Below are 17,833 nucleotides of genomic sequence, written 5' to 3'. Positions count from 1 at the left end.
TTAAAGTTATTTCTAAAACTCACAAACAATATAAACAAATACTTGCGGAGCACCACTGGTCACTGACCTCCAGACAGAATACGCACCATCTGCTAACACAAATTCCGCAAGCTAGTTGTGATGCCACACAGCCAAGATTTCCATGTCTTCTGACTTTCTGAATGAACATATCATGGAGAAGCTTTCAATATAAATAAGTGTGAGGTGCTGCATTTTTTCGACTATAATCAACAAAAAAAGACTTCAGAGTGAAAGCGAAACTAAATCTCTACTGAGTGATCTAAATTAATTACAAATAGAAAACACAAAATAATTGATTGTATAAGTATTCATCCCCTTTAATATGAACAGCAAATCATCACTGGTGCAGCCAATTGGTTTTAGATGTCACATAATTAGTTTAATGGACCTCAAGAGAGAGAACTTGTGGAATGTCTAAGGGATGGCTTTTTAGAACAGGTTGTTGAGCCCACTGGGGGATCGGCTGTGCTGCAATGATCCGGAGGTAGTAAGAGAGCTTAAGCTTAAGGAACCCTTGGGATCAGTGATCACAATATGATCGAGTTCACTTTGAAATTTGAGGAGGAGAAACTAAATTCCAATGTATCGGTATTTCAGTGGAATAAAGGAAATTACAATGGCATGAGAGGGGAACTGGCCAAGGTTGACTGGAAAGGGACACTAGCAGGAAGGACAGCAGAGCATCAGTGGCTGGAACTTCTACAAGAAATGAGAAAAGTGCAAGACAGATATATTCCAAATAAGAAGAAATTTTTGAATGGAAGAAGGACACTACTGTGGCTGACAGGTGAAATCAGAGCTAAAGTAAAAGCCCAAAGAGAGGGCATACAAGGAAGCCAAAGTTAGTGGGAAGACCGAGGATTGGGAAGCTTTTAAAAACTTGCAGGAGGAAACTTAGAAGGTCATTAGGAAGGAAAAGGTGAATTATGAAAAGCTGGCAACTAATATCAAAGAAGATACTAAAAGAGAGATGAGGGTAGATGTAGGACCAATAGAAAATTACGCTGGAGATATTGTAATGAGGGATGCAGAGATGGCAGAGGAACTGAATGCGTATTTTGCGTCAGTCTTCACAGTGGAAGACACAAGAGTGTCGGGTAAGTGAAGTATGTGCAGTGAAAATTATGACTGAGAAGGTGCTTGGGAAGCTTAATGGTCTGAGGGTGGATAAATCTCCTGGACTTGATGGAATGCACCCTTGGGTTCTGAAGGAAGTGGCTGGAGAGATTGCGGAGGCATTAACAATGATCTTTCAAGAGTCGATAGATTCTGGCATTGTACCGGATGACTGGAAAATTGCAGCTGTTACTCCACTATTTAAGAAGGGTGAGAGGCAGCAGAAAGGAAACTACAGATCTGTTGGCCTGACATCAGTGGTTGGAAAGTTGTTGGAATCGATTGGTAGGGTTGAGATTATGGAATACCTGGAGGCACATGACAAGATAGGTCAAAGCCAGCATGGTTTCCTGAAAGGAAAATCCTGCCTGACTAACCTACTGCATTTTTTTTTTTTGGAAATTACAAGCAGGGTAGGCAAAGGAGATGCAGTAGATGTGGTGTACTTGGATTTTCAGAAGGCCTTTGACAAGACGCTGCACATGATGCTGCTTATCTTGCTAAGAGCCCATGGAATTACATGGGAGGTACGAGCATGGGTGAAGCATTGGCTAATTGGCAGAAAACAGAGAGTGGGAATAAAGGGATCCTATTCTGGCTGGCTGCTGGTTACCAGTGGAGTTCCACAGGGGTCAGTGTTGGGACTGCTGCTTTTTCGATGTATGTCAATGATGTGGATGATGGGATTAATGGATTTGTGGCTGAATTTGCCAATGATACAAAGATAGGTGAAGGAATAGGTAGTGTTGAGAAAACAGAGAGCCTGCAGAGAGACTTGGATAGTTTAGGGCAGGGGTCCCCAACCTTTTGCGGACCGGTTTAATATTGACAGTATTCTTGCGGACCTCGCGTGCATTCAAGTTCAACAGTGGTGTGACAGGGAATGAGGGAAGGTGCAGCTGACTCATATCACCAAATCATATTGTTTCGTCGTGGCCTGCTACCGGTCCACGGACCGGTGGTTGGGGACCACTGGTTTTGGGGAACGGGCAAAGAAGTGGCAAATGAAATACATTGCTGGAAAGTGTATGGTCATGCACTTTGGTGGAAGAAATAAATGGGCAGACTATTATCTAGATGGGGAGAGAATTCAAAATGCAGAGATGCAAACGGACTTGGGAGCCCTTGTACAGGATACCCTAAGGGTTAACCTCCAGGTTGAGTCGGTGGTGAAGAAGGCGTATGCAATGTTGGCATTCATTTTTAAAGGTATAGAATATAAGAGCAGAGGTGTGATGTTGAGGCTCCATAAGGCACTCATGAGACCACACTTCAAGTATTGTGTGCAGTTTGGGACTCCTTATTTAAGAAAGGATACACTGACATTGGAGAGGGTTCAGAGAAGATTCACGAGAATGATTCCAGGAATGAAAGGGTTACCATATGAGGAACCTCTGGCAGTTCTTGGGCTGTATTCCCTAGAGTTCAGGAGAATGAGGGGGGATCTCATAGAAATATTCCAAATGTTAAGAGGCCTGCACAAATTAGATATGGCAAAGTTACTCATGGTAGGGGAGTCTAGGACAAGAGGGCATGACTTCAGGATTAAAGGATGTCCATTTAGAACAGGAATACGGAGAAATTACTTTAGTCAAAGGATGGTAAATCTGTGGAGTTTGTTGCCATGAGTGACTGTGGAGGCCAAGTCATTGGGTTCATTTAAGGCAGAGATAAGTTCTTGATTTGCCTGGGCATCAAAGGGTATGGGGAGAAGGCAGGGGAGTAGGGATGATTGGAAGAATTAGATCAGCCCATGATTGGATGGCGGAGCAGATTCGATGGGCCAAATGGCCTACTTCTACTCCTATATCTTATTGTCTTATGGTCTAAATGGAGATCTGTTTTTGGAGACCTGTGTGCAGACAAGATGTTTCAATTGATTGTAATAAAAATACACCTGTATCTGGAAGGTCCAACTGCTGGTGAGTCAGTATCCTGGCAAAAATTACACCATGAAGACAAAAGCAACTCCGCAAAAAGGTTATTGAAAAGCACAAGTCAGAGATAGGTACAAGAAAATCTCCAAGTCACTGAATATTCCTTGGAGTACAGTTGAGTCAATCATCAAGAAATGGAAATTACAGCTGTAAATCTGCCTCGAGCAGGCTGTCCTCAAAAACTGAAAGACCATGCAAGAAAGGGACGAGTGCAGGAGGCCAAGAGACCAATAACAGCTCTAGAGGAGCGACAAACTTCAGTGGTTGAGATGGGAGAAACTGCGCATACAACGACTGTTGTCCAGGTGCATCACCAGTCACACACAGCTTTATGATAATGGCAAGGAGAAAGCCAGGGAGAAAAAACTCACGTGAAATCACGGTCAGAGTTTGCCAAAAGGCATGTGGGAAACTTTGAAGTCAGCTGGAAGAAACTTCAGTCTGATGAAGTCAAAATTGAGCTTTTTGGCCATCAGACTGAACACTATATTTAGCGTAAGCCAAACGCTGCACATAATTGACAATAAACTGGACTGGTCAAAGAACACTGAGGCTGTCTACAAGAAGGGTCAGAGCCGTCTCTATTTCCTGAGGAGACTGAGGTCCTTTAAAATCTGTCGGACGATGCTGAGGATGTTCTACGAGTCTGTGGTGGCCAGTGCTATCATGTTTGCTGTTGTGTGCTGGGGCAGCAGACACCAACAGAATCAACAAACTCATTCGTAAGGCCAGTGATGTTGTGGGGATGGAACTGGACTCTCTGATGGTGGTGTCTGAAAAGAGGATGCTGTCCAAGTTGCATGCCATCTTGGACATTGTCTCCCATCCACTACATAATGTACTGGTTGGGCATAAGAGTACATTCAGCCAGAGACTCATTCCACTGAGGTGCAGCACAGAGCATCATAGGAAGTCTGTGGCCATCAAACTTTACAACTCCTCCCTTGGAGGGTCAGACACCCTGAGCCAATAGGCTGGTCCTGGACTTATTTCCTGACATAATTTACATATTATTATTTAATTATTTATGGTTTTATATTGCTATATTTATACTCTGTTCTTGGTGCAACTGCAACGAAACCCAATTTCCCTCAGAATAAAGTATGACTATGACTAATCAAAAACACAACATCCTTGCCATGAAGCATGGTGGTGACTGCATCATGCTGTAGAGATGCTTCACTGCAACAGGCCCTGGAAAGCTTATAAAGGTAGAGGGTGAAATGAATGCAGCCAAATACAGGGAAATCCTGGAGGGAAAACCTGATGCAGTCTGTAAGAGAACTGCAAATTGGGAGAAAATTTATTTTCTAGCAAAACAATGACTGCCTGTGCCATGTGACAGTGAGTATAGGAATAGAGTGAGGTGGAGGATAAATGTGTGGTTGAGAGATTGGAGCAGGGTGCAGGGATTCAGATTTTTGGATCATTAGGACCTCTTTCGGGGCAGGAGTGACCTGTACAAAAAGGACAGGTTGAAATTGAATCCCAGTAGGACCAGTATCCTGGCAGGGAGGTTTGCTAAGGCTGTTGTGGAGAGTTTAGATTAGGATTGCTGAGGGGTGGGAGCCAAACTGAAGAGACGGAGGAAGAGGCTGTTGGCTCACAAATAGAGAAAGCTTAGAGACAGTATGAGAGGGAGGATAGGCAGGTGATAGAGAAGGGATGCGCTCAGACCGATGGTTTGAGATGTGTCTATTTTAATGCAAGGAGTATTATGAACAAACTAGATGAGCTTAGAGTGTGGATCAGTACTTGGAGCTATGATGTTGTGGCTATTGCAGAGACTTTGATGGATCAGAGGCAGGAATGGTTACTTCAAGTGCCAGGCTTTAGATGTTTTAGAAATGACAGGGAGGGAGGCAGAAGAGGTGGGGGTGTGGCACTGTTGATCAGAGATAGTGTCATGGCTGCAGGAAAGAAGGAAGACATGGAGGGATTGTCTACGGAGTCTCTGTGGATGGGAGTTAGGAACAGGAAGGGGTCAATAACTCTACTGGGTGTTTTTTATAGACCACCCAATAGTAACAAGGACATCAAGGAACAGATAGGGAGACAGATTCTGGAAAGGTGTAATAATAACAGGGTTGTCATGGTGGGAAATTTTATTTTCTCAAATATTGATTGACTGGTCCCTAGAGCAAAGGGTTTAGATGGGGTGGAGTTTGTTAGGTGTGTTCAAGAAGGTTTTGACACAATATTGTAGATAAGCCTACAAGAGGAGAGGCTGTACTTGATCTGGTATTGGGAAATGAACCTGTTTAGGTGTCAGATCTTTCAGTGGGAGAGCATTTGGAGATAGTGATCACAATTCTATCTCCTTTACCATAGCATTGGAGAAGGATAGGAACAGACAAGTTAGGAAGGAGTTTAATTGGAGTAAGGGGAATTATGAGGCTATCAGGCAGGAACTTGGAAGCATAAATTGGGAACAGATGTTTCAAGGAAATGTATGGAAGAAATGTGGCAAATGTTCAGGGGATATTTGCGTGGAGTTCTGCATCGGTACGTTCCAATGAGACAGGGAAAGGATGGTAGGGTATAGGAACCGTGGGCTACAAAGGCTGTTGTAAATCTAGTCAAGAAGAAAAGAGCTTATGAAAGGTTCAAAAGACTAGGTAATGTTAGAGATCTAGAAGATTATAAGGCTAGCAGGAAGGAGCTTAAGAATGAAATTAGGAGAGCAAGAAGGGGCCATGGGAAGGCCTTGGCAAACAGGATTAAGGAAAACCCCAAGGCATTCTACAAGTATGTGAAGAGCAAGAGGATAAGACGTGAGAGAATAGGACCAATCAAGTGTGACAGTGGAAAAGTGTATATGGAACTGGAGGAGATAGCAGAGGTACTTAATAAGTGCTTTGCTTCAGTATTCACTATGGAAAAGGATCTTGACGATCGTAGGGATGACTTACAGCGGACTGGAAGCTTAGGCATGTAGATATTTAGAAGGAAGTGGTGCTGGAGCTTTTGGAAAGCATCACTGGATAAGTCACCAGGACAGGACGAGATGTACCACAGGCTACTGTGGGAGGCAAGGGAGGAGATTGCTGAGCCTCTGGCAATGATCTTCCGGAGGATTGGAGGGTTGAAGATGTTGTTCCATTATTCAAGAAAGGGAGTAGAGATAGCCCAGGAAATTATAGACCAGTGAGTCTTACTTCAATGGTTGGTAAGTTGATGGAGAAGATCCTGAGAGGCAGGATTTATGAACATTTGGTGAGGCTTAATATAATTAGGAGTAGTCGGCATGGCTTTGTGAAAGGCAGGTTGTGCCTTATGAGCCTGACTGAATTTTTTGAGGATGTGACTAAACACATTGATGAAGGTAGAGCAGTAGATGTAGTGTATATGGACTTCAGCAAGGCATTTGATAAGGTGCCCAATGCAAGGCTTATTGAGAAAGTAAGGAAGCTTGGGATCCAAGGGAACATTGCTTTGTGGATCCAGAACTGGCTTGCCACAAAAGGCAAAGAGTGGTTGTAGACAGGTCATATTCTGCATGGAATTTGGTGACCAGTGCTGTGTCTCAGGGATCAGTTCTGGGATCCCTACTCTTCGTGATTTTTATAAATGATCTGGATGAAGAAATGGAGGGATGGGTTAGTAAATTTGCTGATGACATAAAGGTTGGGGCTGTTGTGGATTATGTGGAGGGCTGTCAGAGGTTACAGCAGGACATGGATAGGATGCAAAACTGGCCTGAGAAGTGGCAGATGGAGTTCAACCCAGATAAATGTGAGGTGGTTCATTTTGGTTGGTCAATTCTGATGAGGCAATATAGTATTAATGTTAAGACTCTTGGCAGTGTGGAGGATCAGAGGGATCTTGGGGTCTGAGTCCATAGGACACTCAAAGCTGCTGTGCAGGTTGACTCTGTGATTAAAAAGCATATAGTGTATTGGACTTCATCAATTGTGGGATTGAGTTTAGGAGCTGAGAGGTAATGTTGCAGCTATATAGGACCCTGGTCAGACCCCACTCGGAGTACTGTGCTCAGTTCTGGTCACCTCACTACAGGAAGGATGTGGAAACCGTAGAAAGGGTGCAGAAGAGATTTACAAGGACGTTGCCTAGATTGGGGAGCATGCCTTATGAGAATAGGTTGAGAGAACTTGGCCTTTACTCCTTGGAGCAATGGAGGATGAGAGGTGACCTGATAGAGGTATATAAGATGGTGAGATGCATTGATCGTATGGATAGTCAGAGGCTTTTTCCCAGGGCTGAAATGGCTTGCACGAGAGGGCACAGTTTTAAGGTGCTTGGAAGTAGGTACAGAGGAGATGTCAGGGGTAAGTTTTTTCCGCAGAGAGTGGTGAGTGTGTGGAATGGGCTGCCGGTGACGGTGGTGGAGGTGGATAGGATAGGGTCTTTTAAGAGACTCCTGGACAGGTACATGGAGCTCAGAAAAATAGAGGGCTATGGGTAATCCTGGGTAATTCCTAAGGCAAGAACATGATCGGCAGAGCTTTGTGGGCCAAAGGGCCTGTATTGTGCTGTAGGTTTTCTATCTTTCCATGACCCCAAACATAAAGCCAAAGCTACACAGAAATGGCTTAAAAATAACAAAGATAAATGTCCTGGACTGACCAAGTCAGTGTCCAGACCTCAGTCCAATTGAGAATTTAGGCTGGATTTGAAAAAGGGCTGTTCACTCACGATCCCCATCACAGAGCTTAAGCAGTTTTGTAAAAAAGAATGGGGAAAAATTGCAGTGTCCAGATGTGCAAAGCTAATAGAAAACTTTCCACCCAGACTCAAGGCTGTAATTGCTGCCGAAGGTGCATCTATTAAATACTGACTTGTAATTATGCAATCAATTATTTTGTGTTTTAATCATTGTGATAAATTTAGAGCAATTTGTAGAGATCTGTTTTCACCTTGACACGGAAGTCTTTCCTGTTGATCAGTGTCAAAGAAGCCAAATTAAATCAACTGTGAGTCAATGTTGTAAAGCAATAAAACATGAAAAGTTCTGGGGTGGGGGGAGTGAATACTTTTTATAGACACTGTAAATGGTTGATTTTTAAGGAGTGTCGTGGAACAGAGGAATTAAGAGTACAAGTGTGTAGCTCAATAAGACCATAAAACATAGGAGCAGAATTAGGCTGATCGAGTCTAGCTGATCCTTTTTTTTTTCCCCCTATCTCCTCCTCAACCCCAGTTCCCAGTTCCCAGCCTTCTCTCCATAACCTTTGATGCCATGTCCAATCAAGAACCTATCAATGTCTGCCTTAAATAATTTCAAATGTTTAAATGCCTAGACAGAGTAGATGTGGAAAGGATGTTTCCCATGGTGGGAGAGTCGAGGACAAGAGGGCATAGCCTCAGGATAGAGGGGCACCCTTTCGAAACAGAGGAATTTCTTTAGCTGGCATCCACAGCTGCATGTGGCAACAAATTCCACAAATTCACCACCCTTTGGCTAAAGAAATTTCTCTGTTTCGAAAGGGTGCCCCTCTATCCTGAGGCTATGCCCTCTTGTCCTCGACTCTCCCACCATGGGAAACATCCTTTCCACATCTACTCTGTCTAGGCATTTAAACATTCGAAAGGTTTCAATGAGATTCTTCCCCCCCCCCACCCCCCCTATCCTTCTGAATTCCAGCGAGTACAGACCCAGAACCATCTAATGTTTCTTGTATGATAACTCTTTCATTCCTGGAATCATCCTTGTGAACTTCCTCTGGACCCTCTGCAATGCCAGCACCTCTTATCGAAGATGAGGTCTCACCAGTGCCTTATAAAGCATCAGCATCACATCCTTGCTCTTGTATTCTAGACCTCTTGAAATGAATGCTAACGTTGCATTTGCCTTTCCCACCACTGACTCAACCTGCAAGTTAACCTTCAGGGTGTTCTGCACAAGAACTCCCAAGTCCCTCTGCATCTCAGATTCCTGGCTTTTCTCCCCATTTAGAAAACAGTCCGCACATTTATTTCTACTTCCAAAGTGCATGACCAAGCATTTTCCAACAACTTACTTAATTTGCCACTTTCTTGCCCATTCTCCTAATCTGTCTAAGACCTTCTGCAGCCTACCTGTTTCCTCAACACTACCTGCCCCTCCACCAATCTTCATATCATTTGCAAACTTGGCAACAAAGCCATCTATTCCATCATCTAAATCATTTGTATACAGCATAAAAAGAAGTGGTCCCAACACCGACCCCTGCGGAACACCACTAGTCACTGGTAACCAAACAGAAAAGGATCTTTTTATTCCCACTTACTGCCCCCTACCAATCTGCCAATGCTCTAATCGTGTTAGTAGCTTTCCTCTAATACCATGGGCTCTTAACTTGGTAAATAGCCTCGTGTGGGACTTTGTCAAAGGCATTCTGAAAGTCCAAATTTACAACATCCGCTGCATCTCCTTTATCTAACCTACTTGTAATCTCCTTAAAGTATTCCAACAGGTTCGTCAGGCAGGATTTTCCCTGAAGGAAACCATGCTGACTTTGTAATATCTTGTCCTGTGTCACCAAGTACTCCATCACCTCATCCTTAACAATTGACTCCAACATCTTCCCAACCACTGAGATCAGGCTAACTGGGCTATAATTTCCTTTCTGCTGCCTTCCTCCTTTCTTAAAAAGTGGAGTAACATTTGCAATTTTCCAGTCCTGTGGCACCATGCCAGTCAGAATCAGAATCCTTTATTATCGCCAAGTATGTGGACACATACAGGGAATTTGATGCCCGTCTCAATGAGCTTTCACTGTACAGAATCAAAAAGCAAACAAAACAATAGTGCAAATAATCGTGAATTATATACAATGAGGTATACCTGTGTATGTACAGGTGCATGGTTTATAATAGTCTAAATTTCAGGTGTTCATAAGACTGGCATACGGAAAGAAACTGTTCTTGTACCTATTTGTCCTGGCATACAGTGATCTAAAGTGCCTACCAGGAGGAAGGCGTCAATGATTTTTGAAAGATCATTGCTAATGCCTCTGCAATCTCTAACATTACCTCTTTCAGAACCCTAGGGTGCAGTTCCTCTAGTCTGGTCTTTTCCCTTCTAATGATCTTTTTCATTGCTCTCTGTAGGTTGTTTTGAAACGTCCCAATCCTCTATCTTCCCACCAATTGTGCTTTGTTGTATGCCCTTTCTTTTGCTTTTACAATAGCTTTGACTTCCCTTGTCGGCCACGCTTGTAGTATTTTACCATTTGAGTATTCCTTCATTTTTGGAATACGCATTTTCTGCACCAGCTGGTTGAAAGCAGCATCACAGGTCTACAGGGTGTTGAAAAAGGCGTTGAGTAGAGGAGTTAGAATATTATGTTGCAGTTCCATAAGTTGTTAGTGTGGCTGCATTTGGAGTATTCTTTGTTTTGAGCTTTCTGTAATAGGAAAGATGTGGTTAAGCTGGAATGAGTGCATAAAAATTTAAGATCTTGTCAAAACTCAAAAGCCCAAGTTATAGGGTGAGGTTGGCCAAGCTAGATTTTCAATTGCTTGGAGTATTGGAGAATGAAGGGACAATCTGAAAGAAGTGTTACGAATTTTGCAAGATATAGATAAAGCAACGGACTTTCCCCAGGGCAGGGGTGTCTAAAATTATGGGGTATAGATTTGGGGTAAGAGAAGAAAGATCTAAAAGGCACCTGAGAGGCAGCATTTTCTTGCAGAGTGTGCTGAATATGTGGAACAAGCCACCAAAGGAAGTGGTTGAGCCAGGTACAATACTATCATTTAAGAAGAACTTGGACAGGTACAAGGGGTGTGACTTGGAGGACTGTGGGTGAACACAGGTGGGCATCATGATCAGCATGGGCCTGTGTGGCTGAAGGGCCTGTATCTGTGCTAGTCACCTACAGCTGACTCTCAAACTATAGCAATAACTTCTCACTGTCTACTGTCATGATTGGAAATACCTTGCAGCCTCCTCGGTTCCCAGGAGACTCTCCACACAACTAAAGTATCTTTTCCCTGAATCATAAGACATAGGAGCAGATTTAGGCCATTTGGCTGATCAAGTCTACTCCACCATTCTATGTGACTGATGCTTTTTTTTAACCCTCCTCGGTCCCACTCCCTGGCCTTCTCCCCTTAACCTTTGATGCCATATCCAATCAAGAATAATCAATCTCTGCCTTAAATGCCCCCAACAACCTGGCCTCCACTGCTGCCTGTGGTAACAAATTCACCAACCTCTGGCGAAGAAATTTCTCCACATCTGTTTTAAATGGATGCCCCTCTATCCTAAGGCTGTGCCTCTTGTCCTAGACTTCCCCACTATGGGGAAACGTCCTTTCCAAATCTACTCTGTCTAGGCCTTTAAATGTTTGAAAGGTTTCAATGAGATCTCCCCCGCCCTCCCCACCATCCTTCTAATTTCCAGCAATTATAGGCCCAGGGTCATCAAACATTCCTCATATGACCCTTTCATTCCCAGAATCCTCCTTCAGAACCTCCTCTGGACCCCCTCCAATGCCAGCACATCTTTACTTCAATGAGGAGCCCAAAACTGTTGACAGTACTCAGTGAGGTCTCACCAGTGCCTTATAAAGCCTCAGCATCACATTCCTGCTCTTGTATTCAAGACCTTTTGAAATGAATACTAACACTGCATGTGCTTTCCTCACCGCCAACTTAATCTACGAGTTAACCTTTAGGATGTTCTCCACAAGGTCTCCCAAGTTCCTTTTACACCTCAGATTTTTGGATTTTCTCCCCTTTTAGAAAATAGTCTGCATATTTGTTTCTTCTCCCAAAGTGCATGACCATATATTTTCCAACATTGTATTTCATTTGCCACTGTCTTGCCCATTCTCCTAATCTGTAAAAGTTCTTCTGCAGCCTACCTGTTTTCTCAACACTATTTGCCCCTCCACCAATCTTTGTATCAATTGCAAACTTGGCAACAAAGTCATCTATTCCATCATCTAAATCATTTATATACAGTATAAGAAGTATCCCACCCACCTCGACTCGCCTATTCCCTCTCAACTTGAGATCCTCCCCTTCCTCCTACCTTTATATTCTGACTTCTGTCCTAATGCTGGGGTCTTGATGAAAGCATCAAACTCTAGATGCTACCTGACCTACTGAGTTCCTCCAGCTCGTTGTGAATGTTGTTCAATGCTTTTGAGTTGGCATCTGCATGTTTGTAAACTGTTATCTACAAAGTTCAAAACATTAAAATGTGTAAAGAGAAGAGGAATTCATAGTACTAAGCTTGGAGAACTCCATTTGACACATTCATCAGTCTGATGAACAGCCTTTAATTATTATTTCTGTATTTCCTGTCACATTGTTCAATTCCATGGTCAATAATCTTGATGAATAGTGTATTATCTCATTAAAATGCCTAATGGAAGTCTACATAAACCATATCAATGCATTTCCTTTATAAACCCTCTTATTTCATCAAGAAGAGATAAATTGTTTTTAGTTTAAACAAATCCAGGCAGAAAATGCTGGAAAAAAAATCTGTAGTCAAATAGCGTCTGTGGAAAGAAAAGCAGTTAATGTTTCAGTCCCCAAGCTCTTCATTAAAACTAGAAGAGGGGCATTTGTACAGGGTGGGGGGAATAAAGTGGTGAAACAAAGGGAATTAGTCTGATGGCTTGAAAAAGAGCATAAATAATAGCAAATTTAGTTCTGCCTGTTCCACCGTTCAACAAAATAATGACTGGTGCTTGGTTTCACTTTGTTGCATTAGTCCCCATGTCCCTTGATTAATATCTAAAAATTTTTCTATCTGTCGTGAATGTACTCGGTGATTGAGCTTCACCAATCTCTTGGATAGAAAATTCTAAAGACTTCCTACCTGTCGTGAATAAATTCTTCCTCCTCACTATCTTGAATGGCTGACCTTTTCTCAGACTGATCCCTGGCTCTAGACTCCCCGGCCAGGGGAGGCATCAACCCTATCTAATCTTCCATGCTTCATGTGTTTACATGAGGTTGTATCTAAATTCAAGAGTCCAAGTCTGCTTAACAGCCTTCATTTCTCTAACCTATTATTTCAGGAATCAATCCGTGAAACTTGGCTGCAATCCTTCTGTTGCAAATAAAGGAGCCAGCATAATCAAAGCACTTGTTAAGCAAACAACTTTCAGAAGCAAGGTAAAGCAGCCAAGAAGGCAAAAGTTGGAAGTGCATGTTTCATGATAAACCATTGCGGTGCTCCGATGTGGCGAGTTTCCTGGACCTTGAACAACCAAATTTACCAAGATAGTTTATGAAGATCCAGCATGACATCTAAAACTTTGATAAACTTCTGGCTGCATCGCAATTTGGTATGGAAACACCAAAGCTCTTAAATTGAAAAGCCCACAAAAAGTAGTGGATATAGCCCAGTCGATCACAGGTAAAGCCCTCCCCACCATTGAGCACATCTACATGGAGTGTCCTCACAGGAAAGTAGCATCCATCATCATGGACCCTCAACACCCAGGTCATGCTCTCTCTTCACTGCTGACATCAGGAAGAAGGTACAGGAGCCTCAGGACTCGTGACATCTGGTTCAGGAACAGTTATTACCCCTCAATCGTCAGGTGCTTGAACCAAAGGGTATAACTTCAATCAGCTTCATTTGCCCCATAACTGTTCCCACAACCTATAGGGCTCATTTTCAAGGACTCTTAAATTCATATTCTCAATATCTATTGCTTATTTATTATTATTATTATTATTATTTTTAACTTCCTCTCTATATTTCCACATATATCCTTGAGTAGGACCACTCAAGGATAAAGGAGGGAACATATGCTTGGATGTGGAGAATGTGAGTGAGGTACTTAATGAGTATTTTGCTTCAGTATTTACCAAGGAAAAGGTTATGGAGGACCAGGAGAACAGTACTGAGTGTATAGATATGTTGGTGTTTAGAAATCAAGGAGGAGGAAGTGTTGGGCCTCCTGATGAAGTATTAAGGTGCATAGGGCCCCAGGGTGTGATGGGATTTACCCCAAGTTACTGAAGGAGGCAAGAGATGAGATTGCTGGGGCTTTAACCAATATCCTTTTATCCTCTCTAGGCACAGGTGAGGTCCCAGAGGACAGACAAGTGGCCAATGCTGAACGGTCAAGGAACAATCCTGGGAACTACAGACTGATGAGTCTCACGCCAGTTGTAGGGAAATTGCTGGAGAAAATTCTTAGGGATAGAATATATGAGCATTTGGAAACCCATGGCCTAATTAGGGAGAGTCAGCATGGCTTTGTGCGGGTCGGGTCATGTCTTACCAACTTGATTGAGTTTTTTGACAATGTGGCAAGAGAGATTGATGAGGGTAGCGGACTGGATGTTGTCTACATAGATTTTAGTAAGGCCTTGACAAACTTCCTCATGGGAGGCTAATCCAAAAGGTTAAGATACATGAGGTCTGTGGTGAATTGGATTCAGAACTGGCTTGTACATAGAAAGCGGAGTAGTGGTTGAAGGGACTTATTTGAGCTAGTGGTGTTCCACATGGATCTGTGCTGAGACCTCTGCTGTAAATTTGTGAATGATACCAAGATTGGTGAACTTGTAGATAGTGTAGAATACTGGCAAAGAATATTGAGTGATACAGATTATTTTCAGATATGGGCAGAGAAATGGCAGGTGGAGTTTAACCCAGATAAATGTGACGTGTTGCATCTTGGTGGGGCAGATGCAAGGAGACAGTACACTGTTAAAGACAAGATCCTGAACAGTGTTGCTGAGCAGAGGGATCTTGATCCAAGTTCATTGCTCTTTGAAAGTGGCTACACAGATCGATAGAGTAGTTAAGAAGGCTTATGAAATGCACGTTTTTAATAGTCTAGCATTGAGTTCAAAAGTAAAGAGATTATGTTGCAACTTTATAAAACTCTGGTTCGGCCATATCAGGAGTATTGTTTACAGTTCTGGTCGTCTGTGGTCCACAGTGTTATGCTCAACCAACTAAAAAGTTGATCAAAGAGCCCCAGCAACTATTGCTTCTACCTACACAATGGCTATATCTCCCCATCTTTGTCACATCCTTGTTCCTATTTAAATATCTCATAAAAGCCTCTAATGTAATTGCCTCGACCACCATGGCAGACAGTGCATTCCAGAAATCCACCACACTGAGTAAATAAAAAAAAAACCTTGCCCCTCACATCCCCTTTGAACCTACCCCGTCTCACCTTGAATGGCATTAGACATTTCAAGCTTGGGAAACAGATACAATCTGTTTACTGTCTATGCCTCTATCAGATCACCCCATGAGCCTCTGACACTCCAGAGAAATCCTGAGCTTATCCAGCCTCTCGTGACAGCATGGCCCTCTAAACCAGGCAGCATCCTGGCAAACATCCTCTGCACCCTTTCCAAAGCCTCGACATCCTTCCTGTTCTGGAACCTCTACTTTTTGTGATTTTTATTAACGACCTGGATGTGGGGGTAGAAGGGTGGGTTGGCAAGTTTGCAGATGACACAAAGGTTGGTGGTGTTGTAGATAGTGTAGAGGATTGTCAAAGATTGCAGAGAGACATTGATAGGATGCAGAAGTGGGCTGAGAAGTGGCAGATGGAGTTCAACCCGGAGAAGTGTGAGGTGGTACACTTTGCAAGGACAAACTCCAAGGCAGAGTTCAGAGTAAATGGCAGGATACTTGGTAGTGTGGAGGAGCAGAGGGATCTGGGGGTACATGTCCACAGATCCCTGAAAGTTGCCTCAGGTGGATAGGATAGTTAAGAAAGCTTATGGGGTATTAGCTTTCATAAGTCGAGGGATAGAGTTTAAGAGTCGCGATGTAATGATGCAGCTCTGTAAAACTCTGGTTAGGCCACACTTGGAGTACCGTGTCCAGTTCTGGTCGCCTCACTATATGAAGAATGTGGAACCATTGGAAAAGGTACAGAAGAGATTTACCAGGATGCTGCCTGGTTTAGAAAGTATGCATTATGATCAGAGATTAAGGGAGCTAGGGCTTTACTCTTTGGAGAGGAGGAGGATGAGAGGAGACATGATAGAGGTGTAATAAGAGGAATAGATAGAGTGGATAGCCAGTGCCTCTTCCCCAGGGCACCACTGCTCAATACAAGAGGACATGGCTTTAAGGTAAGGGGTGGGAAGTTCAAGAGGGATATTAGAGGAAGGTTTTTTTTCCACACAGAGTGGTTGGTGCGTGGAATACACTGCCTGAGTCAGTGGTGCAGGCAGATACACTGGTGAAGTTTAAGAGACTACTAGACAGGTATATGGAGGAATTTAAGGTGGGGGCTTATATGGGAGGCAGGGTTTGAGGGTCGGCACAACATTGTGGGCTGAAGGGTCTGTGTTGTACTGTTCTACGTTCTATAACTGTTCTAATAAGATCCCACCCCTTCTATTTGTTACTCCCGTCACTGCACTGAAAACACTTTAAATTATTTTTTATAATACTGTTTACTTTGTAAATACATGCTGTTATCTCTATATTTATGCACATTTTATTCCATATCTGTACTTGAACCTGTTAGCTTTATTTTTATACAATTTTTTAATCTTTATAATTGTTGAATGTTATTGTTTTCCATTGCATGCTGTGCTCTGACCAATATAACACAGCAAATTCCTAATACATGTAAATGTAGTATACATGGCTGGTAAAGGTACTTTCTGATAATACCTGCCTGATCATTTTGAGTGAGTTTGTGTACAAGGACCTACTTGTACTTGTCCCTGTAAACTGCATTCTTATCCCTGTCAATCTCTTCCACTGTTGATGTTAAGCAGACTGCCCCAGATTCCTGTGTTTTTCCAAAATGTTTTGGGTAGGAATGATGCATTTATAATTTTCCAGTACTTGTACGTAACCCTGAATATGTAGTTCAGAAGAATGTGGTGAATACCTTTTATAATTTCCTCTCCCATTTTCCTCAGCAATGTCATATGCATCCATCAAGTCAAGGTAATCTGCTCTTTGTCCAGTCAGCCTTTTCCTGCATCTCAACAAATTTTTAGGCTAACTAGGATCTCAATACATCTTCCTTGGCTAAGACTACAGCTGCAAAATCTTCCTCAGCTCTGCCCTCTACCTTCCAGTTTGGCTTCTGTCCTTTTACCCATTTGTGTGACTGTAGAATATTTTTGGATTCTATTTTGTTTGCAACTAAGCACTTGTCAGACTCTTTTCTATCTTATTATCTGTACAATCTGTACAGATGCTGGTTGCATTCCCAGTCCCATTCTTTGTTTGTTGAGATATTTGCTGTCTGCAGGACTGTGCAAAAGTCTCAGAATCACCCCGCTATCTCTCACAGCAGAGGATGGAGTAATTGAAACACCACCTCAGGCTGCACAGCACTCCCTCTGCCCCTGTCCTGGAGTTGCAGACTATATCCTTCCCTTGTTTGTTTGTTTGTTTGGTTCTGACTTGTGTTAGCAACTTTGCATCTGTTATTTTCTGTTTTATTTTCCTCTACTCTTATCACCCATGGAGCTCTGACTTTAACTTCTCATTCTTGGATCATTGCTGTAAAATCTCATTGTTCATTTACATTGGATATAAACTGGGTATATTATTGATACAAGTTTCTAATTTTTTATGTACTTAATTACTTGAATTTAGATCTCCTCGGTTGTGGGAAAACCCAAGGCAAGCAAGGACTTAATATGAAGACTTGAGACTACAACTGATGAAATCTGGAGCAACTCACAAAGGTGCTGGGGATCTCAACAGGTCAGGCAGCATCTGCGGAGGCAAATAAACAGTCAGTGTTTCAGGTCAAGCCCCTTCATCTAGACTGAAACAGGGGAGATAGCCAGTATAAAGGGGTAAAGTGAGAACTAACACGTGATAAGTGGCTGCA

The 17,833-nt window shown here is 42.8% G+C and overlaps 1 long non-coding RNA gene across 2 annotated transcripts in view; it reads left to right on the top strand.

Annotated features, from left to right (window-relative positions):
* The window catches only part of LOC134357463 (uncharacterized), a 29,055-nt gene that overhangs the window by 2,209 nt on the left and 9,013 nt on the right, over positions 1-17,833 (top strand). For both annotated transcript variants that reach the window (XR_010020633.1, XR_010020632.1), the window contains exon 2: positions 17,593-17,703. This is a non-coding gene — a long non-coding RNA (uncharacterized LOC134357463). The remainder of the gene's footprint in view (positions 1-17,592; positions 17,704-17,833) is intronic.

Source organism: Mobula hypostoma, chromosome 16, assembly GCF_963921235.1.
Source record: "Mobula hypostoma chromosome 16, sMobHyp1.1, whole genome shotgun sequence".
NCBI lineage: Eukaryota > Metazoa > Chordata > Chondrichthyes > Myliobatiformes > Myliobatidae > Mobula > Mobula hypostoma.
The sequence above is the reverse complement of the archived record's forward strand: the minus strand, read 5'-3'. Positions and strand labels throughout refer to the sequence as shown.